This window comes from Geotrypetes seraphini, chromosome 4 (assembly GCF_902459505.1).
Source record: "Geotrypetes seraphini chromosome 4, aGeoSer1.1, whole genome shotgun sequence".
Lineage (NCBI taxonomy): Eukaryota > Metazoa > Chordata > Amphibia > Gymnophiona > Dermophiidae > Geotrypetes > Geotrypetes seraphini.
This window is the reverse complement of record NC_047087.1, coordinates 141705332-141729004: the sequence shown is the minus strand read 5'-3', so window position 1 is coordinate 141729004 and position 23673 is coordinate 141705332. Positions and strand designations below refer to the sequence as shown.

At 45.3% G+C, this 23673-nt stretch overlaps 1 long non-coding RNA gene across 1 annotated transcript in view; it reads left to right on the top strand.

Moving 5' to 3' along the window:
• LOC117358738 overlaps window positions 1–23050 on the top strand; it is a 38710-nt gene extending 15660 nt beyond the window's left edge. The window contains exon 3 of the long non-coding RNA XR_004539070.1: window positions 22530–23050. This is a non-coding gene — a long non-coding RNA (uncharacterized LOC117358738). The remainder of the gene's footprint in view (window positions 1–22529) is intronic.
• Window positions 23051–23673: the final 623 nt, after the last annotated feature.

Below are 23673 nucleotides of genomic sequence, written 5' to 3'. Positions count from 1 at the left end.
TTAAAATTGAGATATGAAGAGGCATCAAGTATAGTTTGGGCGAGCCATGAATTTAGTGTAGCCGCTTTAAAGGAGAAGGTTCTTTTGAAGAATCTTTTCAGGTGGCACGATTTTAGTGAGGGAAAAGCGAACAGGTTTATTCTGCGGGAGCTCTTGTTGTTGTGGCTCAGGTTGAAGTGAGGGTAAAGATAATCCGGCGACATACCAAATACTGTTTTATAACAGATGCATGAGAACTTAAATAGAACTCTGGATTCGAACGGCAGCCAGTGCAGCTTGTGGTAGAAAGGGATTATGTGTTCCCATTTCTTCTAGCCAAAGATGAGACGGACGGCAGTGTTTTGGACCAACCTCAGCTTCCTGGTGATTTTCTTGAAGGCGCCTAAGTATATGATATTACAATAGTCCAGGACACTCAGAATAGAAGATTGTACCAGCAGACGGAAGGAGGCGTCATCGAAGTATTTTTTTATGGTGCAGAGTTTCCAGAGCACTGAGATACTTTTCTTGAATACTAGGTCGGAGTGTTTCTCCAAGGTGAGATGCTTATCTAAAGTGACGACTAGTGTTTTTAAGGATTGCTCAGTACAGTAGTCCAGCCCATTCACATGTAGTGTGGTTTCCTTGATTTTGTCATTTGGGACTGCTAAGAAGAATTTAGTTTTTTCTGGATTTAACTTTAAACGAAACGCTGACATCCAAAGTTCGATCTGATTTAGAATAGATGATAGAGAATTTAGCAGCTCTGATGTAAAGCAGGATAGTGGCATGACAATGGTGATATCGTCTGCGTAGATGAAGAATTTGAGCCCTAGACTCTGTAAGAGGTTTCCTAGGGAGGCGAGGTAGATGTTGAAAAGGGTGGGGGACAAAGGGGAGCCCTGTGGGACCCCACAGGGGTTGTCCCAACCGTAAGAGATGATATCGTCCTTAAACACCTTAAAAGATCTATTTCTCAGAAACCCATGGAACCAATTGAGAACGTGGCCTGAGATTCCAATGGATGTCAAACATTCCAGCAGAATAGCATGGTCAACCAAATCAAATGCGCTACTCAGATCTAGTTGCAATATCAGAGCACTTGATCTTTGGCTGAAGAGAAGGTGGAGGTAATCAAACAGCGAGGCTATAATTATTTCGGTACTGTGCCCTGATCGGAAGCCGGATTGGTTGTTGTGTAAGATGTTGTGTTTCTCCAGATATGTAGTGAGTTGGGTGTTTACCACTCCTCCAGATATTTTGGTTACCAGAGGGATATTGGCGATGGGTCTAAAGTTAGAGGCAATGTTGGATGGTTCTTTAGCATTTTTTATGATTGGATTAATCATAATGTGGCCTTGCTCGACGGGGAATTTCCCTGAGGATAGAAGAAAGTTTACCCATGTCAACATCTTGACCTTAAACTTGATAGGGGCAGATTTCATGACGTTTAGAGGGCAGGTGTCCAATTTGCAGTAGGAATTAACATACTTATTGTAGCATTTGCAAAAAGTTTGCCAGTCGACGGTTGGGAATTTGTTCCAATAAAGATCGGTTCTGGCATCGTCAGAGTCTTGCAGAATGGGGTAACACCAGTGGGGCTTGGCTGGGGCTGTTAGAGAAGATCTCAATTTTTGAATTTTGGAATTGAAGAAATCAGCCAAGCTGTTTGCGGTTAAAGTAGGTTCCTCGGGAATGTCGGTGAATGTTTCGATATTGTATAAATCATTTACCAGTTTAAAAAGGCTGCTACTATTGTTTGAAACGTTACCGATTTTATGGGCATAGAAGTTTCTTCTTTTTCTATGGAAAGGTTTTTGTAGTTTTTTAATTTTGATCTCCAGGCAATTCTATGCTCTTGTGCTCCTGATTTTAACCATAGTCTTTCCGATTTTCTTAATTCTCTCTTTGTCATCAGCAGCTCTGTATCAAACCATCCCTCTAGATTTCTAAGTCTCTTTCTACGGATTTTGATGGGAGCCATTTCATTTAGAATGTTAGTGCTGTCATTAGTCCATGAGTTCATAAATTGTTCGGTTTCTTCATTTTGGTCAGATGCAATCTCATAGTGAGACCAGAACTCAACAGGATTTATCTTACCTCTGCTAGTTTGAAATTTTTTGTTTCTTGTTTTGGAGTTATTGTGTGTTGGTTTAGTTGTCTTTAATTGGCAGTCAAGTTCAAAATTGCAGAGTCTGTGATCAGACCATAGTGAGTCGGTCCAGTGTTCTTGTTTCCAGTAAATTTTGGGATTGGGCAGTTCTCTAGTAGAGAAAGTAACTAAGTCTAACTGATGGCCTCTTTGGTGGGTTTTAACTGGAGGAGGTTTGAAGTAGCCTAATGAGATGAGTGACCAAAATTCTGTAGATTCCGGTTGGTCTGTTTTCTCGAGGTTAATATTAATATCTCCACATAGTAAGTTGTAGGGGCTTAATAAAGAATTGGATAGTAAAAATTCAGAGAATTCCTCTTTGGCTAGGTTCCATTTTTTTGGTGGAACGTAGAACAGTATTGTCGTTAAAGCAGCCGCTAGGGATTTGGATGAAAGTGAGAGTGAAAGGAATTCTAGGTTGGAAGTAGATTTTGAGCTTAGAATAGAGCAGTTTAAGTGGTCTCTAAAAATTATAGCTATACCTCCTCCCCTTCCCCAAGCTCTAGCTAACGATAGTATCTTGAAGCCTGGGGGAAGGCAGTCTTGGACAATAATATCATTATCAGATAGCAGCCATGTTTCTGTGAAAAGAACAAAGTCAGGGTTGAGTTCTTTTAACCAGTCCTTAATCAGTATGGATTTGTTCCTCATGGATCTTATATTTAAGTAAAAGCCGTGTAGGTTTTGGTAGTTGGCAGGGTCAATTGGAAAAAGGTGGGAATAGGCTAGTTTTTTGTTTTTTTTTTAATCAATAAATCTTTATTGAAAAGTTTTGAAAATATACAAACCATACCATGAATATCATGGACAACAGAACATACAGCCATCAATCAGAGAGCACTGCAATAAATGTACAAATCACAGAAGTACCCCCACCTATACAATCAAGCCCCTGATACCCAGCAACAACCAGACCTCCACAAATCCCTCCCCCCCACCCCCAAGCTCCACCTCCAGCAAAGAGGGCCCCCAGTTGGTTCTTCAGGAGAGCCCCCTCAGTCCTCAACCCTCCCCCCCCCCACAGAAATAAGCTCAAGACAAAGATGTAATTTTATCAAGGATTCGTGTCCAAGTCCGGGTATAAGTATAATAATAACCATGACGCTTTGCTATAGACAGTTCCATATTACAAATAAACTGAAGTTTAACAGTCCATTCCAATTGGATGGGCGCCTGCCCCTGTTTCCAATGAGCAGCTATCAAGCATTTAGCTGCCGCCAGGCCCCAACGTCGGATCTTAGTTTGCCATGAATATAAACATACATTGTAAAGGCCTAGCAAGCACCCCTGCGGAGAAAAAGGTAACAATATTTGTAACAATTGTGATAAACACCCCACCACCTGCCTCCAGAAAGGCTGTAAGATGGGACAGGCCCACCAGATATGCAAAAATGTCCCCAAGGCCATCCCACATCTCCAACACAAAGCTGAAACACCGGGATACATATGGTGAAGACGTTCCGGCGTATAGTACCACCTCAGCACCACTTTGTAAGCATTTTCCTTAATGAGAGCACACGAGGTGGCCTTGCCTACCTCAGTGGTAATCAGAGCCCACTCCTGAACAGAAAATGTACAGTTTAAATCCAACTCCCAAGCTCACTGATAAAGAGACGGAAAGGAATAGGAGCCCCGAATATATTGGTAAAGAACAGAGATAGGCTTAGGAAGGCTCTTAAGAGTGAACCACATATGAGCAAAGGGATCATTAGACTGAAAAGATCCCCGATCCCACTCCCGAGAATGAAGAAAATGACGTATTTGAGAATAGGCTAGAAAGTCTCCTCTGGGCAAGGCAGCACTAAGCCGGAAGGTTTCAAAAGACATCAGGACCCCATTTTGAAGCACATCCCGAAAAGTATGCAACCCTAAATGTGCCCACCGCACAAATGCAGAACTCTCCCCCCCAACGGGGAACAGGGGCTCCTCCCGCACCGCCCCCAAAATCGACGGAACCACCCCCCCCCCCCCCCCAACGGCGACGGGTATCACACCACACTTTCAAAAGATGTTCCAAAAATGGGTTTCCCGGAACCACGAACCTCCTAGTACCAATGGAAGATGACCAAAGTAAATATTTCAAACAGGGGCGCCCCACAAAGTGTTGTTCCAGACGGACCGCCAACTTAAACTCTGCAATCTCCCAATCCAATAAAAGTCGCAATTGAGCTGCTCGAAAATACCAAAATAAATTCGGTACCACCCGCCCCCCACTAGCCCTGGCCGCCCACAGCGCGGCCCTAGAGATACGAGAAGGCCTCCCCTGCCAAATAAAGCGAAAAAAGCAGAGTATGCAACTGCTTCAAAACTAGAGTAGGGACCGAAATCGGTAATGTTTGGAAAAGAAAAAGCAAGCGGGGTAAAACATTCATTTTAAGAACTGCTATGCGACCCCACCATGACAACCAAAACCCATTCCAGCGTTGAATATCATTCCTAATCTGTTGAATAAGCCGCGCATAGTTAACAGTAAACAATTGGGATAAGTCCGCAGGTAAACGAATCCCCAAATAACGAATAACCCCCGGCGCCCAACGGAAAGGAAACCGGACAGCCAAACGACGTTGGTCTTCTTCTCCCAAGGTAACACTCAACAGTTCAGATTTATCCATACTCCAAGAAAAGGGCAACAAGAATCGGCAATGAATCCTCCGGGTCCCGAACATACAACACATCATTGGCAAACAGTGCTAAACGATGTTCAAGATCTCCCATCTTCACCCCCAATAAATCCCCATGTTCCCGTATACGAATGGCTAAGGGTTCCATAGAGAGAGCAAACAACAAGGGAGATAAAGGACAGCCTTGTCGAGTGCCTCTCCCTATGGAAAAAAATTCGCTATAAATCCCATTAATACGCACAGTAGCCTTAGGAGCCCTATAAAAGGCTTGCACCCAAGCCAAAAAGAAAGAGCCCAGCCCCATCCGATGCATCACCTGCCATAAAAATTCCCATGCCACTTGATCGAAAGCCTTTTCAGCATCAATCGCCAAAAAGGCAACTTTTGCAGAAGTCCGCTGTGCAGCCCACAAAAGATGTAACATTCGTCTAATATTATCACAAACCTGCCGCTTTTGAACAAAACCAGATTGATCCAAATGTACCAGAGAGGGTAGTACCTTTCCCAAACGAAGAGCCAAAACTTTCGCTAGAATTTTTGCATCAGTATTTAATAACGAAATCGGTCTATACGACCCGCACCCAATAGGATCTCTGCCCGGCTTAAGCAAGACCGAAATCCCTGCCTCCCCCATTGAATTGGGCAACGGGGAACCTCCCCGTACTCCATTCGCTATGTGGACCAATAATGGAGCCAAAATCTCACGAAAAAGTTTATAAAATTGATTAGTATACCCATCTAGCCCAGGCGATTTACCCAACTGCAAATTAGCAATGACTCCCAGAACTTCCCCTAATTCAATAGGCTCATTAAGCAAATCTCTATCAGTGTCCGAAAGCTGCGGCAGCCGCAACTCAGAAAGGTACCCCTCAATGGCAGCGGAATCTTGCCCCACCGATGGCCGATACAAGTCTGAATAAAAAGCGAGGAAGACGGAACTAATAGCCGAATCGGTACAATGCACAGTGCCCGCAGTATCCCTAATCTTTGTAATAGTCGCTCTCGCCTGCTTCAGCTTAATAAGTCGAGCTAAGCGAGATCCAGGTGTGTTATTATACTCATAAACAGTGTGGCGTAGGCGCAACCGCAAGAACTCGTACTCCTCCATCTGTAGTAAGGAGAGTTCCGCACGAACCTTAACAAGATGTTCATATACTAAGGGGTCCTGATGTCTCTGATGCAACTTCGTCAATCGCTTGATCGAAAGCCTTTTCAGCATCAATCGAGCAATGGTGCGCCCACATCTGGAATACTGCGTCCAATACTGGTCACCATACCTCAAGAAGGACATGGCAATACTCGAGAGGGTCCAGAGGAGGGCAACGAGGATGATAAAGGGTATGGAGAACCTTTCATATGCCGAACGGTTGGACAGGCTGGGGCTCTTTACCCTGGAGAAGCGGAGACTGAGAGGGGACATGATAGAAACCTATAAAATCATGAAAGGCATAGAGAAGGTGGAGAGGGACAGATTTTTTAGACTAGCAGGGACAACTAAAACAAGAGGTCATTCAGAAAAACTGAGAGGAGACAGATTCATAACAAATGCAAGGAGGTTCTTCTTCACTCAGAGGGTGGTGGACACCTGGAACGCGCTTCCCGGAGAGGTGATAGGACAGAGTACAATTCTGGGGTTCAAAAAGGGACTGGATGACTTCCTGGAAGCGAAAGGGATAACAGGGTACAGATAGAGATTTACCTTACAGGACATTGAGTGAACAGGGTATGGGTATTTTAAGTTAGGTAGGGAACACTTTCAGGTCATGGACCTGGGGGGCCGCCGCGGGAGCGGACTGCCGGGCACGATGGACCCCTGGTCTGACCCGGCAGAGGCAACGCTTATGTTCTTAAGTTCTTATGCTCCAGTTGTTCATGAAGTGCTAAAGAACGCTGCGCCCGCAAACGCTTTCGGCGAGCACCCCATTTAATAAAAACGCCCCGTACCACCACCTTCAGTGCATCCCACAGAGTCGCATCTGTGACCGTAGAGTTATCATTATGTTGAAGGTACTGAGCCACGGTCGCACCCACCTCTCGAATTACAGCTGGATCTTTTAATAAAGACTCATTAAGTCGCCAAAAGCGACGTCCCACCCCCTCCCAATAACCCGCGCAGGCTACCCACACTGGCGCGTGGTCAGAAATTTGGATAGCACCAATTTCGGCCTGTCGAATCCCGCCCCAGGAATTACGATGAACCCATACCCCATCAATGCACGCATACGATCTATGTGCATGAGAGTAGTGAGTGTAAGAGCGCTGCGCTGGATGAGACAACCTCCAACTGTCTACCAAACCCAGAGAAGAAAACAAAGATAGAAGAGCTTTTCTAGCGGCCCTAGTCGGAGAACGAGTCCCTCCCATAGAGTGATCCAGATGAACATCTGGGGTAACATTAAAATCTCCACCCAGATAAACAGAGCCTTTCACAAAACCCACCAATTCAGTTCTAAGGGACCCAAAATATTTTGCTTGACCAGTGTTGGGACCATACAGATTTATAATAGTGATGGAACGGCCCTGTAAGGTAGCCACTAGAGCCAAACATCTCCCTGCCCCATCCCGAAAGACTTGTTGAACCACTAGACCCAGTCCCTTTCTAACCAATATGGCCACCCCTCCCACCCTCTTCCCCGGCACCGACCCCTGGTGGGTCCAGATTTGATCAAAATATGGAGATTGTAGGACTGCTACATCTCGAGGCCTTAAATGTGTTTCTTGGAGTAAACAAACATCCCATTGCAAGCGTGCCAACTCTTTAAATACAATACTGCGCTTACCCGGACTATTAAGTCCATTAACATTCCACGAACCTATAATGAAAAGCTTGTCACCCTCCTTCCCTGTCCCTCTCCCCACCCTAACCCCCCCAGAGCCCACCCCCCTCCCCCCTCCCCTGCGCTATTTCGAATCCCGGACCTCAGGATTCGCCAGCGTGTAGAAAGTGCAATCCTCCCCCAAAGGCAATCATCACTCATCCATAAAGTCAATGAAACTTCCAACAAATGAATTCCCCCACTGTCACAATATGCCACTCCACCCCTCTCTATCCTGCACTCATCTTCCAAGCACTCCCCCAACCCCTCACACCCCATACTTGCAAACACTGAACCCACCGGATCCCAGACCCCAACAACCAGAGTACCATACAACTTCAAACTTATACCATGAGAACAGTACGTAATAAACCAACAAGCCCCATTCAAAGGGAGCAGTGTCAAACCAATGTCTCCAATTCTCCCACGAGGCAGATCAAAATAGTTGTACCAGTGTCCAAACACGTTCAGGTCTGGGATTTCGCAGATTTCTTGCCAGAGCGCAACGCTGTACTCCAAGGCTCACTTTGCGCAGAAGTGGATGCTACTGCCGGAGGTCTGTCCCCTTCCATCAGAGTTCCGCAGCCCAGAGCTCTCATCTCCGCCCAAGCTTCCGACACTGTGGTCACTCGGCGAGATGTGCCGTTAATGGTCATCCATATGCCAAAGGGGAATAGCCACCGATATTTATGGCCCCCAGAGCGCAGCACTTGTGTGACATCTTTAAACGCTCTGCGCTTCTGCAAAGTAGACCACGCCAAATCTTGGAAAACCCCCACTGCCAGATCTTTCCATCGGAGAGCTGCTTGTCTGCGGCCAGCCAATAAAATACGTTCCTTCAGTGTAAACTCTCCAAAGCAGGCTATTATATCTCGTGTGCCCTGGGCCTTGGGAGCTCCCAGACTGCGGTGGGCCCGCACCAAAACGATAGACTCAGGGACTTCAGCTCCATCAGCCCTCAGTAGATGTGCACAAAAGGCTCTCACCACCTCTTTACTGTCCCGAAAAGCTTCCATTTCAGGGATGCCTTTGAACCGCAGGTTGCATCTCCGAGAGCGGTTCTCCAAGTCTTCAACTTGTGCCTGTAGTTCCCGGAGCTCAGTCGATAGGCGACCCGTAACATCGGAGGTAGTGGATACTGTGGTAGTAAGAGCAGCCATGTGGTCCTCGGAAGCTGAAACACGAGTTCCCAGCTCACTGACCTCCGTACGGAGCTCTGCAATCGCCGCCCGCACATCTCCCCTCACCCCGATTATTTCAGCTTTCAGCTCCGTAAACCAGGCAGCCATGGACTTTTTCGGTGCCTCTCCAGCCTCCCCCCGCTGATCGGAGATGCCTTCATCTTCCGACTCTGACTGAGTCGCCGGCCCGGCCGCCATCTTTTTTTTTTCTCCCATGCCACTCACCACCTCCGGGCCCGATTTTTCCGGCGGATTGCCGAAAAATTTAAATTTGTCCAAGCGTTTTCGAGTCGCCATCAGCAGGGGGACCCCGGCAGCCGAAAATAGTGGCAAAGAAACAACGCTGTGGAAGCGCCACTCGCAATTGTTCACAAAAGCCCGACGGAGCTTCTGCTTCACGCTGCCGTTCAGCGAGGTGACGTCACTTCCTCTCGAATAGGCTAGTTTTTTTTGGTTTTTTTTTAATGATCGTTTCTTTGTGTATGGCTTAGTTGGTCTGCGTAGTCGTGGTAGAATTGGTATTGGAAATGGGCCTGCCTCCGTGTAATCATATAATATGCGGTGTGAGATTGGTGAGTGTTTAATCTTTGCTGTGCGAAATGTGGAGTAGAGGACTGGGATTGGGGCAGGGGTAAGTGAGTTGATTATGCAGAGTCTGAAACTAATCAAGTAGAATAGAACTAGTAACAAGCACAGTCGAGGATTTGGGTAGGCCATGATGCAGTTCTTTCGGTAAGGAGGGTTAGATTATTGATTATAGTTGTCAGCTAATTTACTTGGATTGGTCTGAGGTGACCTATGGTAGCTGTTTGGAATGTAGCTTAGACAATTAACCTTAAGAGGTGTCATTCCATTCGTGGTTTCATAAGTGGCGGCAATTTAAACCATCGAACCGTAAAGACATAATCGTATAACAAAGAAGGAACAAGAGGGGCCTACTTATTGTCTAGAGATCCGGTCTGTATGGCCTAGTCCGGATGATGAAGACGTCCACAGGAAATACTAAAAGAGGGTATACAGTACTATCAAGGACATGCAAGGCTATACTGAAAGAGGATATACAGTACTTACTGAAGGAGGATATACAGTACTACAAAGATATATAAGGATATCGGTTATGGCAGGAGCAATATGGTAATACAGTACTATCAAAGATATACGAGGATATCATAGTAACATAGTAGATGACGGCAGATAAAGACCCGAATGGTCCATCCAGTCTGCCCAACCTGATTCAATTTAAATTTTTTTTTTTTTCTTCTTAGCTATTTCTGGGCGAGAATCCAAAGCTTTACCCGGTACTGTGCTTGGGTTCCAACTGCCGAAATCTCTGTTAAGACTTACTCCAGCCCATCTACACCCTCCCAGCCATTGAAGCCCTCCCCTGCCCATCCTCCTCCAAACGGCCATACATAGACCCAGACCGTACAAGTCTGCCCAGTAACTGGCCTAGTTCAATCTTTAATATTATTTTCTGATTCTAAATCTTCTGTGTTCATCCCACGCTTCTTTGAACTCAGTCACAGTTTTACTCTCCACCACCTCTCTCGGGAGCGCATTCCAGGCATCCACCACCCTCTCCGTAAAGTAGAATTTCCTAACATTGCCCCTGAATCTACCACCCCTCAACCTCAAATTATGTCCTCTGGTTTTACCATTTTCCTTTCTCTGGAAAAGATTTTGTTCTACGTTAATACCCTTTAAATATTTGAACGTCTGAATCATATCTCCCCTGTCTCTCCTTTCCTCTAGGGCAGGGGTGCCCACAATTTTTGGGCTTGCGAGCTACTTTTTAAATGACCAAGTCAAAATGATCTACCAACAATAAAATAAAAAAAACCCACAAAGCACACTGTATGCATAGAAAATGTTAATCATCATTCCTATTCCAGGGTTTTTCAAAGAGGTCAAAGCAGATGACTCTAAGCACTATCACCTCAGTAACAACCATACAAAAATAGACAAATATACCCCCTCTCTTTTTACTAAACCACGATAGCAGTTTTTAGCGCAGGGAGCTGCGCTGAATGCCCAGCGCTGCTCTCGACACTCATAGGCTCCCTGCGCTAAAAACCTCTATTGCGGTTTAGTAAAAAGGGACCTTAGTGTAAAATATAGACAGCAGATATAAATTCAGACACATTTTGATCACTAAATTTAAAATAAAATCATTTTCCCTACCTTGTCTGGTGATTTCATGAGTCTCTGGTTGCACTTTCTTCTTCTGACTGTGCATACAATCTTTCTTCCCTTCTTTTAGCCTGTATGCTTCTTCTCCTCCAGACCTCATTCCTTCCCCCCAACTTTTCCTTCCTCTTCCCTGCCCTTTCTTTCTCTCTGCCTCCCTTTCTTTTTTTTCTGTTTCTCTTCTTTCCTTCTTTCTCCCTGCCCTCCCCCAAGCCACTGCCATTACCATCGGGGACCAGGACCCAAACGCCACCAATAACAGGCCCCAAGCTCTCCCTGCTTCGACCAACCAGCATTCCTCTCCCCGACGTCAATTCTGCCGTGGGGAAGAGGAAGGCTGATCAGCCCAAGATCGTGATCAACCTATTGGGGGAAATGCTGCCGGGTCCTGCCTTCGCGGAAACAGAAAGTAGGCAGGACCCGGCAGGAAGAAGAACAAATGCTTCACTAACCTGTCTCCCGCATTAGCCCGTAGCGAACGCTTGCTTCAGGGCTCTCAACATGTGCGTGCAGGCTTCCCTCCTCCCCCCCTCCCCCGGACATAACTTCCGGTTTCGGAGGGAAGAGAAGAGAAGCCTGCACGCACACGTTAGAGCCCGGAGCATAAGTTCGCTAGGGGCTGAAATTTCCAAGCCGGTTTTTTTGGGGGGGTTTTTAATGTTCAGCAGCGGCAGATGACAGCTGGGCGGACCGCCCAGCTAAAAGGCCCTAGGGAGAACACTGGAGAGGAAGGCTGATCGGCCGGTAGATCAGGACGGCAACACGAGTGCGATCGACTCGAGTTGCCTTCCTGAGCTACTGGTCGATCGCGATCGACGCGTTGGGCACCCCTGCTCTAGGGTATAAGAACATAAGCAGTGCCTCTGCCGGGTCAGACCACAGGTCCATGCTGCCCAGCAGTCCGCTCCCGCGGCGGCCCAAACAGGTCAAGACCTGTCTGAATCATCAGAAGGGGCTCCCTTGCCACCTTGGTTTCCCATTTAAGTCCTGCCTTCCTATCGAAGTCCTAGCCCTCCGGTCTTGCACATGCACGACCTGGTTGGTTTATACCGGTATACATATTCAGGGCTTCCAGTCTCTCCTCATACATCTTCTGGCGCAAGCCTCCTATCATTTTCGTCGCTCTCCTCTGGACCTCCTCAAGTCTTCTTACGTCTTTCGCCAGATACGGTCTCCAAAACTGAACACAATACTCCAAGTGGGGCCTCACCAATATCGGCTATGGCAGGTGCAATATGGTAATACAATCAGGATATTTTGGAGTCCAACAATACCAGCAGCTAAGCACAGGTGCAATACTGTAATATATTTGTTATACTTGGATATTTTGGAGACTGACACGATTGTCGCTTCACAAGTCGTCGCTTCACAAAGGCACGCACTAAGGCGCATGCACCTTTGCCGGTGCGCCGAATGGCAGTGCGCCGTTGGCGGTGAAGGTTTTAAAAAGAGGCCCCCACTGGTTCGGGGGGAAAGGGGGGGCGGATCGACTCCCACGCCTGCAGGATCGGTCTCCTGCTCTCCCTGCTTGCCTGCCCGCTGGTTTCAGTGCAGGAGAAAGGCAATTCCCGCTGGCGGTGATGGTTTTAAAAAGAGGCCTCCGCTGGTTCAGGGGGAAGGGGGAGGGGCGAATCAACTCCCACACCTGCAGGATCAGTCTCCTGCTCTCCCTGCTTGCCTGCCCGCCGGTTTCAGTGTGGGAGAAAGGCAGTTCCCGCTGGCGATGAAGGTTTTATCCAGGGACAGCAGGCAGAATCAACTACCTGCTTTCTTTTAAAAAGAAGCAGAGGGACTATATAACAAATACTCTAAATCCTATTGCGTTCTGGACTCATGCCCCCCAGAAATCATGAAAGCAGCACCTTTAGTATTTAAACTATCGTTGATGCAATATTTAGCTCATAACCTAAAAACTGGGAAGTTCCTCTCTAATAATGGTCACAAAATAATAACCCCAATTCTAAAAAATTGAAAAGAATCTTCAGCTATAATATCCAACTACAGACCAGTAGCATCCATTCCGTTTATTGTAAAAATTATGGAGGGATTGGTACACACCCAACTGATGGATTATCTGGATCAGTTCTCTCTCCTACATGAAACTCAATCCGGTTTTAGACCGTTATTCAGTACTGAGACAGTAATTGCGGCTATTTTAGACAATCTACGCCTACTGTTTAGTAAGGGCCTTAATGCCCTGGTTATGCAATTCAATATGAGTTCTGCCTTTGATCTAGTAGACCACAAGAAACTGCTGCAATGCCTAGACGCCATTGGTATCAGGGACGAAGTGCTGAATTGGTTCCGTGGCTTCCTTATTTCCCGCAGTTATCAAGTACGTTTTAATTATGAACTTTCAGATACCTGGAGCAATCCATCCGGTATGCCACAAGGGTCTCCGCTATCTCCATTGCTCTTCAATGTCTACATATCCTCACTAGGCACGCAGCTAACCCAGTTAGGGATAAAACTATTTAATTATGCAGATGATTTTACGATCATCAATCCCATTCGTTAATTCTATCTCTGAAACTATTCCTAAAGCTTCAGAAGCCATAAACGTGATGGAGCACTGGATGACAACCTTTAGGCTCAAACTTAATTCAGAAAAGACAACTTTCTTCGTTGCTTCACCACATCTGCTTGACACCAAATCACCACTATGTATCAATAATCTTAATTACCCTATCCAACCTACCATAAAGATACTAGGTGTAACTTTGGATCAGTGCCTAACCATGAGAGACCAGGTGGACTCCTTGATCAGAAAGGGATTTTTCACTCTCTGGAAACTCAGATCCATTAAAGCTTATTTTGATACAGCGGCATTCAGAACCCTAGTCCAATCCCTTGTACTGAGTCTACTTGACTACTGTAACATCGCCTATTTAGCAATTTCCCAAAAGAACATGCAGCGTTTACAATTGATGCAAAATGCAGCGGTCAAACTGATCTTTGGGCTGAGGAAGTTTGACCACGTGACACCCTACTACCGGCAGCTGCATTGGCTGCCAATGGAGGCGCGCGTAAAGTTTAAATTTGCCTGCTTCTGCTTCAAAGCACTACACGGACTTGCCCCTAAATATATAACTGACCTTTTCGCCTTCTCAGCCAACAGACACAAGAGAAGCTCACATTCCAATTTCGTTCCCCCCCCCCAGTGAGAGGTTGTAAACTGAAAAAACACCATGAACATCTTCTCTCGCACCAAGCAGCATCATGGGGTAAAGACCTAGAACAATTGCTTTCGCCCACTACTTATGAGGAATTTAGGAAACGTCTGAAAACACACCTGTTCCTAAAGTATCTAGACAACTGATCCTCTCTTCTCTCTCCCCTCTATAGCGATTAACTTGTTCTATTGATCACTCTCTCCTCAAAAATGGATTTCCTGTCCTATTAACCCTCTTTCTTCCTCCCCTCTTAAAGTCAATCAATTTGTACCTTTGCTTAATCTTTGTAAACCGCATAGAACTTCATGGTATTGCGGTATATAAGCTGTTATTATTATTATTATTATAATTATTATATTCTCACAACCCACCCACCTCCCCGAGTTGGCTTCTTAGCTGGCTTATCTTAACTGAGGGACCACGCGCCTACGGGTGGGAAGGCACTCGCGCATGCGCGGTGCAGGCTATCGAGAACTTTCCAAGTTCTTGAAGTGTCCATACTGGGGCTCCGTCGGTGACATCACCCATCAATGAGAATATCTGCCTGCTGTCCCTGGATAACACCTGTTACGGTAAGTAACTGCTTTTTTGTTAGTTTTCTAGGTTTTCAATCTTCCTTAAGAGCATCATTTTATCAGTCATTTGTTTGATAACCAAATTCTTTGTCTCAGTTGTTAACTTCTCTAAATTATTCAAGACTACCTGCTACTGTTGAACAGAAATCTCTAAAAGACTTATCCTAGAGATGGAGTTTAAAGTAATAGAAACAAAGTTAGTGCATACCGAGTGTAAGTTCTCATTCACCAACCAGATAGAATCCAGTGTTACTGCCTGTGGTCTCACAAGCGGCTTGAGGGGGGAGATAATTGCTAGATTTTCTTTGGCTTCTTCCCCGGAGGATAAACTCCGGGCTCTGTTGACTTCACCACCGCTGGTTCCCACTGGCTCCATGATCCCAGGAATCAGCGGCTGCAACCCAGGAGTCAGCGTTGTTGAAATCACTTCCGGGTCTACTTCGGCTGCAGAACGTGCCTCACTCGATATGCATGGTAAGCCCTCCTGCAGTACCCCTGCTGATGTTTCTCCAGGCATTGGGGGCATCCAAGCTGTGGGCTTCCCCACTCAAAGCAGCGGATACGCCCAATGTAGAAGGTTGGACTGTAAAAGCTGTTCATAAGAACATAAGCAGTGCCTCTGCTGGGTCAGACCGGAGGTACATCACACCCAGCAGTCCGCTCACACGGCGGCCCATCAGGTCCAGGACCTGTATAGTAATCCTCTATCTATACCCTTCTATCCCCTTTTCCTTCAGGAAATGATCTAATCCCTTCTTGAACCCCAAAACCGTACTCTGTCCTATCACACCCTCCGGAAACGCGTTCCAGGTGTCCACCACCCTTTGGGTGAAGAAGAACTTCCTAGCATTGGTTCTGAATCTGTCCTCTTTTCATTTTTCCGAATGCCCTCTCGTTCTTGTAGTTTTCGAAAGCTTGAAGAATATGTCCCTCTCCACTTTCTCTATGCCTTTCATGATTTTGTAAGTCTATCATGTCCCCTCTAAGTCTCCGCTTTTCCAGGGAAAAGAACCCCAGTTTCTCTAATCTTTCAGTATATGAAAGGTTTTCCATATCTTTTATCAATCGTGTTGCTCTTTTCTGAATCCTTTCGAGTATCGCCATATCCAATATTGGACGCAGTACTTCAGATGCGGGCGCACCATCGCCCGATACAATGGTAGTATAACTTCTTTCATTCTGGTTGTAATACCTTTTCTTGATAGTACCCAGCATTCTATTTGCCTTCTTAGAGGCCGTTGCGCACTATGCCGACGGCTTCATTGTGTTGTTCACTATTACCCTCAAGTCCTTTTCTTGGGTCTTTCACCCATTACCAGCCCTCCCATCGTATAGCTGTACTTCAGGTTTCTGTTTCCTACATGCAAGACTTTACATTTCTCTACATTAAACTTCATCTGCCATCTCGTCGCCTACTCTTCTAGTTTGTTCAGGTCCCTTTGTAAATCTTCACAGTCCTCTTTAGTCCCAACTCCACTAAATAGTTTGGTGTCGTCTGCGAATTTTATTACTTCGCACTTCATCCCTGTTTCTAGATCATTTATAAATACATTGAACAGCAGCGGTCCGAGTACCGACCCCTGCGGAACACCACTTAGACCTCTGTTCCCTCTAAGCTGGGCGAGAGTCCTCCAATTGCATTGCTACCATTAGGGGGCAGTGCTTCAATATTGTGTCTTCATCACTAGGTACAGGAAGTTTGCCTGGCATTCTGCACAGCATGCCTATCTCTCACTATTGAAAATGTGATAGTGAAACAGTACCATCCACTGGCACGACGACAGGTGGAGGACTGCTGCTCAGCTTAGAGGGAACAGTGCAAGTTGTGACCCTCCTCCAGTCTGAGTAGTGGCCCTTCACTCCCACCCTTTGTTTTCTACCTGCCAACCAATTTTTGATCCATCTGTGTACATCTCCTTCCATCCCATGGTTCTTAAATTTCTGTAGTAGGCGTTCATGGGTACCTTGTCAAAGGCTTTTTGGAAATCTAAGTATACGATGTCTATGGGGTCCCCTTTGTCCATCCGTTTATTAATTCCTTCGAAGAAATGCAATAAGTTCATTAGGCACGATCTTCCCTTGCAGAAACCATGTTGGCTTGTTTTCATCAGTTTATTCCTTTCTAGATGCTCGTCGATGCTGTCTTTTATCAGCGCTTCTGCCATCTTCCCCGGAACAGAAGTCAAACTTACTGGTCTGTAGTTCCCTGGGTCACCTCTCGATCCTTTTTTAAAGATGGGCGTAACATTAGCTATCTTCCAATCCTCTGGGATCACGCCTGTTTTCAGGGATAGATTACAAACCTGCTGTAGTAGTTCCGCTATTTCCTCCTTTAGTTCTTTCAATACCCTAGGGTGGATTCCGTTCGGGGCCGGAGATTTGTCAGTTTTTAATCTATCTATCTGCTTGTGTACGTCTTCAAGGCTTATCTCCATGGATGTTAATTTTTCTGCTTGATCTCCTTTGAAGATTTTTTCAGGTTCCGGCACGTTGGATGTGTCCTCTTTTGTACTGACAAAAAGAACATGTTTAGTCTATCCACCACTTCTTTTTTCTCCTTCACCACTCCTTTCCTATCTCCGTCATCCAGCGGTCCCACCTCCTCCCTAGCTGGCTGCTTCCCTTTAACATATCTGAAGAACGGTTTGAAATTTCGTGCTTCCCTGGCTAGCCTCTCTTCATATTCTCTTTTTGCTCTTCTAACCACGAGGTGACATTCTTTTTGATGCTTCCTATGCTCTTTCCAGTTTTCCTCGGTTTTGTCCTTTTTCCATTTCTGGAATGAATTCTTCTTATCTCCTATCGCTTTCTTTACTTCTTTAGTTATCCACGCCGGGTTTTTTGTTCAGCTCTTTTTGCATCCTTTTCTAAATCTGGGGATATACAGATTTTGCTCCTCGCTCACCGTGTCCTTAAATAAAAACCAGGCCTGCTCTACAGTCTGCGATTTCTTTGAGCTGTTCTTAAGTTTCTTCCTCACCATTATTCTCATTGCTTCATAGTTTCCTTTCTTGAAGTTAAAAGTTGTCGCTGTGGTTCTCTTCCCCTTCGATACTCCTACTTCAACTTTGAACTTGATCATATTTTGATCGCTGATTCCCAACGGCCCCACTACTTCCACTTCTTTTGCAGGTCCTCTTAGCCCATTGAGGATTAGATCCAAAGAGGCATTCCCTCTCGTTGGTTCTCTGACAAGCTGCTCCGTGAAGCAGTCCTGTATAGCCTCCAGGAATCCGGTCTCCCTAGCTCATTTCGAGTTTCCAAGACTCCAGTCTATCCCGGGATAGTTGAAATCTCCCATAACAATCGTGTTACCGCTTTTGCATTCTCGCTTCATCTCGGCTTTCATTTCTTCATCGTTTGCTTTGGTTTGCCCAGGTGGACGATAGTACAGACCCATTTTTATCTCTGGCCCATTCCTTCCTGGTATTTTAACCCATAGTGATTCCAATTTTCTGGTCGTCACTGCTGTGTCCACTCTGGTTGAGTGTATGTTATCCTTTATGTATAGGGCTATTCCTCCTCCTTTCTGACCTGACCTGTCTTCGTGATAAGAGTTTGTACCCCGGCAGTGCTATGTCCCATTTGTTTTCTTCATTCCACCATGTTTCAGAGACTCCAATGATGTCTAGGTTCTCTTTTTTGGCCATACTTCTAGTTCTCCCATTTTGTTCCTTAGGCTCCTTGCATTAGTATCCATGCAATTTAAGTCCTGGTATTTTTTTGCCTTCATTTTCTTTTCTTGTGCTACGATCTTCCTATCATCCTCTTCTTGATCTGTCAACTCTTGTTTTTTGCCCGTTGTGTCTTCCCAGCATTTTTCCCACTCAGTATCCTCTCGGGATACGTTCTTCCATATCGTCGACATTTGGTCGACTGTTGGCTTTCCCCTTCTTAGTTTAAAACCTGACGTTGTTTGCTAGAAGTCTAGTTCCCGCCGCGCTCAGGTGCAGTCCATCTCTCCTGAAGAGCTTGCTCTTGCCCCCAAATGTTGTCCAGTTCCTCACGAAGTGGAACCCCTCTTTCTCGCACCATCTCCTCATCCATGCATTTATTGACTGTAGTTCCGTCTGCCTCTTCACATCTGCCCTCGTACTGGTAGAATCTCTGAAAACGCTATCTTCTGAGTCCTCATCTTCAACTTTCTTCCTAGAATCTTGAACTGTTTGATCAGTGCATTTCTACTGTAGACATCATTTGTCCCAATGTGGATCATCACTGTAGTCTCTCATCTCTGCTCCTTCTAGGATCTTTTCAATTTTGTCGACAATGTCTTTTGCTCTTGCTCCTGGAAGGCAGGTCACTAGTCAATCCTCTCTCCCTCCTGCTATGTGGCTATCTAATTGCCTTAGGATTGAGTCTCCACTAGGATTGCAGACTTTCTTCTTCAGTTTTTGCTCCGGTCGCAGGTCTATGTCCTCGATGTGCCTCGCTGCTTCTTCTTCTAGGCATCGGCAAGACCTTGCCTCCCCTTCCTGCGGGATTCCTCTGTGGGTTTCTTCTTCCTTGGAGTCAGCTTCCTCTTGTTCTCCATTCCATGTGGGTGTATCTTTGTCTTTCCTCTGATGATCGTGTTCTTCCACCCTCCTCCTGTAGGCCTCCTCAACGAACTCCTCGAGCTCCCTGACTTGTTCATTGTGTGTCTCTCTCGTGAAGTCTTCAGCTGTCCTGTTGGGTCTTCTGCGATGTGAAGTCCTTCCAGTTCCTGTATCCTGTCCTTCAGTTGCCTAACTTTCTTCTTCAAGCTTTTCAGCTCCTGACACAAACCGCATACATATGACTGCCTCCCCGAGGGGAGGTAATCATACATATATGACAGACTGTGCAGAACACTGGAAAGCTTATCTTCTGGATTCTCTCTCTCTGTCTCTCTCTCTTGCAGTGACTCGCCCTTTCGCAAAGGCGCTCTCACTAAGGCTGAGCGCCGTTGGCCCCTCCCATTTTAAGGGGTGCTTCAATAGATGATGTTGGGGGTGGGCGGAGCTAACTCTCGCCGCTGCCCCTGCTTCTCCTTCGCTCCTTCTCTCCTGTTATTACAGTCTGTTGCGGTGTTGAAGAGCCAGAGGTAGGAGAAGGGAAAACTCTTGTTTCCCCCTTCTTTTAGGCATAAGAAAAAGTTATTCCCAGCAATATTAATTTAGAAAAGTTTGCCCTCAGAATGGGAGCTCTCTTCACAGCAAACTGCTCAAGACACCATCTTGCTCCAATTGTCTGAGACCCAGATTGTTGTGTTTTTTTTTTTGTTTTTTTTTGGGGGGGGGGTTGTTTGGTTTTTTTGGGGGGAGGTTAGGGGAGAGGGAGGTACAGTGGGGAGTTTTTGATGGTAGATCTTCTGAATGATTGACCTTTGTACTAGAAAAACTGTTTACAAACTGTTCCTTTATGCAGTTGTGCTTCTAGCAGTACAGTTTTTCAAGGTGAAAAAAAATGAGTGGCTACTAGTTTGCAGTTTTATTCTGTGCATCTGTACAATAAAGAATTTGTGCAGAATTCTATGCAGGCAACAGTGTCGCCTGCTTGCTCTTCACTGCCCCATTGAGATGGAGATTGCAATGGTAGGAGAAAAAGTGTATTGCCGCATATTGGATTATATTCTTCTCCTCTTCCAGGCTAGACCCTGCTGCTCATTTCAATCACGGAGCTGTGGTCAGGTCTAGGATGGCAGAGGAAGAGTTTGCAGCCTGATGCACAGCCATTCACCTTCTCATCTTACTGCTGTGATTGAGAAAAGAAGAAAATTAGTAAAACAAGGGCCCCTTTTTCGCTACCACAGTAAGTGCACCAGCCAAATACCGTGGCTTTATAAAAGAGGCCCCAAGGTAGATCATGAATGGAGGGGAAGGGAAGCAATGTTTCTATAGTTGCAAAATTTTCGAGTATGCTAATATTCTTGAGGTATCATGTAAATGAACAGATTTAAAAAAGTAAAACAAAAAAACCCTTGTTTCTTGCTGAGGAAGGGGCAGGTGGTTGCTTTTTCAGTCTCACTAAAATTTTATAACCACCTGAGAGCACTGAACTGCTACCAAACTTTCCAATGGTACAAGACCCACATTGCATCTGGACTTTGGTTCCATCCACCTCAGCCTACTTTTCGGCTATAGATTTAAGCCCCACCTTCTCAGTAGCTTTAAACCCTGACTTGCAGAAATTTTTCACCTTCTGCTTTTGACGGAGCAATTCACAAAGGGGAGGTCCTGGGCCCAAAAACTGCGAATAACCAAATTCGTGAGTAATGAAACCGCAAATCCGGAGGGAGAGCTGTAGATGATTTATTGTTATGTTCAGATAACTTAGATCAGGGGTCTCCAAAGTCCCTCTTTTGGGCCGAATCCAGTCGGGTTTTCAGGATTTCCCCAATGAATATGCATGAGATCTATGTACAGCACTGCTTTCAATGCATATTCATTGGGGAAATCCTGAAACCTGACTGGATTCGGCCCTCAAGGAGGGACTTTGGGGACCCTTGACTTAGATGCTTGTAAACATGCTGCAAAAGAATTGTTATAGTACTTACACCAAATAGGACTTAAGGTGAATAGGAGTAAACTATAGTATTGTAAAAATAAATGTCATCTTTCTGGGGCGTGTGCCTGACTAAGGAAGAGAAAAAGATAATTCCTGACAGAATTACTGCCATGTGTCTACTTTGCGCAGGTTCTTGGGGTTAAATTGTGTAGGCATTGGGTCCCTAACTTCACACAAATAGCCGAACCACTCTATGCAATGTTAAAAGATACTGAAGGGGAATTGCCAACCCCAACTAAAGAATAATTGTCAGCCTTGTACACCATACTAAAACTGTTGTAACTTGTATACTAGTGCAGAAGTTTCTGACTGGTTTGAAGCCTTTGGGGTACTTTTCCAAACAATTTGATTCTTTAGTGAAAGGGATACCACATTGTTTACAGAGTCTAGTGGCTACTGCATATGCTGTACAAATAACTGATTTCTTGGTGTTGCAACATCCCCTCAGCGCACATTGAACACACAGTCTCACAACTTCTAGCATATTGCGAATACTCGCCTTATGCATATCGAGCTTGCTCTGACTAAATAATATATTACTATTGAGAAATGTGTGGTAATGAATCCTGCCACCTTTCTCCCTACAGATGAGGGAGTGGGATTAGCAGAAGGAGATGATTGCCTGCAGCATATTACATTAGATACAAAGTCACAGGCTACTTTGTCTCCTGCGTTTTTGACTGATGCTGATCTAATATTATACACTGATGGGTCTGCTTTGAGAGACCAACAAAGGAATATAAGAGTAGGTTATGCTATGTGCACCCAGGATAGTGTCCTGGAGAAAGGGGCTCTGTCTTTCTCCAGCACACAACTATCTGAACAGTTTGCTATGAACAGAGCTTGTGAATTGAGACAGTTTAAAGCTATAGACATTTACATTGATGGTGCTTATGCTTTGGGAATTGTTGTGGACTTTGGACAAATTTGGGCACTAAGGGGATTTTTGACTTCCTCCAATAGGCTCATCAAGCATGCTGAATATGTTCAGACTATTGAAGGCCATTAAGCACCCAGCCCGGGTTGCTGTGTTAGTGTGCAGTGCATACTAGAGGGCTGGATACAACCAGTAAGGGGAAACAGTTTGCAGATCAATCTACTAAAGCAGCAGCCCTTGGGAAACTAACTCCAATTTATTTGTTACCTTTATGCCCCAAGCTGCCCCCGGAAATAACTGCGTTGGAACAATTAAAAGAACATTTCACCTCAACTGACCCCCATTAGAGAACCCTACAGTGGAGGGGTATTGAAAAAAGGGCGAGTTGGTTATTTGTCCTGATAAATTGCTTTATCCACTTGCTTTCTATTTGCATTCAGGTGAAATACTTCAGGCTACCAACAGGTAAGCCTTCCAACTGTATCTGCCTGCAACCTGGGGATTACGTGCATATGAAGGTACCCAGACCACGCACATCACTTTTGGATACCTACCATGGGCCATACATTCGACAGTAAAGCTACAAGGACTTTCCACATGGATTCATCTCTCCCAATGCAAGAAGACTGCTTCACTACCTTTCCCTGTAGCATCTAAAGATCCTGTGGAGTCAGCTACCACATCAGAAGCTTCTGTTGCAGCCACACCTGAAGCATCTGCAGCTGTAGCACCGGATGGCAGAAATTAAACTTTGTAAGCAGAATACTAGTGAGTCAGCCATTGTTTTGGATACTGTGAAGGCTGGCCCGAGGACACTGTTAGACTGGTGTTTCTCCCTCATCTGTGCAAACATAGTGCTTATAGTTCTTTTACTCAAGAATTTGATGCTTATCCAGCTACTTGTCATGATATTTTCACTGGCCACAGTGTTATGGAGAAATTGGGCATCATGTATGATCCTGGGGAGGGGGGGGAATCAGAGGGGGATTTTTTTTTTTTTTTAACAAGAGCAGTTTTGCATAAGCTGTGAAATTTTAGACATAAGAGCAGAGTTTTGCTGTGGAAATCAAATCCCTGGCAATTAAATGTTATGCTTACAGCTTGATTGTCCCTGAGAATGAAGTGTTATGTTGATTAAATTGTTTACAGTTTCATTGCTCTGTGCCCTGATAAGAAGCAAGTAAAAATGCTTGCTAATGAAATGCCCATTCCGGACATCTGCAGCAACCTTGAGGCTAAAGAGAACAAGGGTTATTAAGCAATATAGAAAGCGAACAGGGAACTAAGAAAGGGTACAACCTTTAGATGCAGAGCAGGTTGATGGGTAAACAGAATCAAATATGCTCTATTATGTTATGCACTAGTGATAACTTTTATGCATCTTCTGTGGAACATCATCACATCTGATTGCATCTAGTCCTGGTGCCTATGTTTGTTTGTTTTTCAGGCATGGGAATGGGGGTTTTTTGACATGAAAATGACGTGATTAATGACTTCTTTTATCAGATAATATGTTTATGCAATTTTGATCTAAATCCTAATAAAAGGCATGAGGCTGGCAGAGATTCTTGGAGACAGACCTGA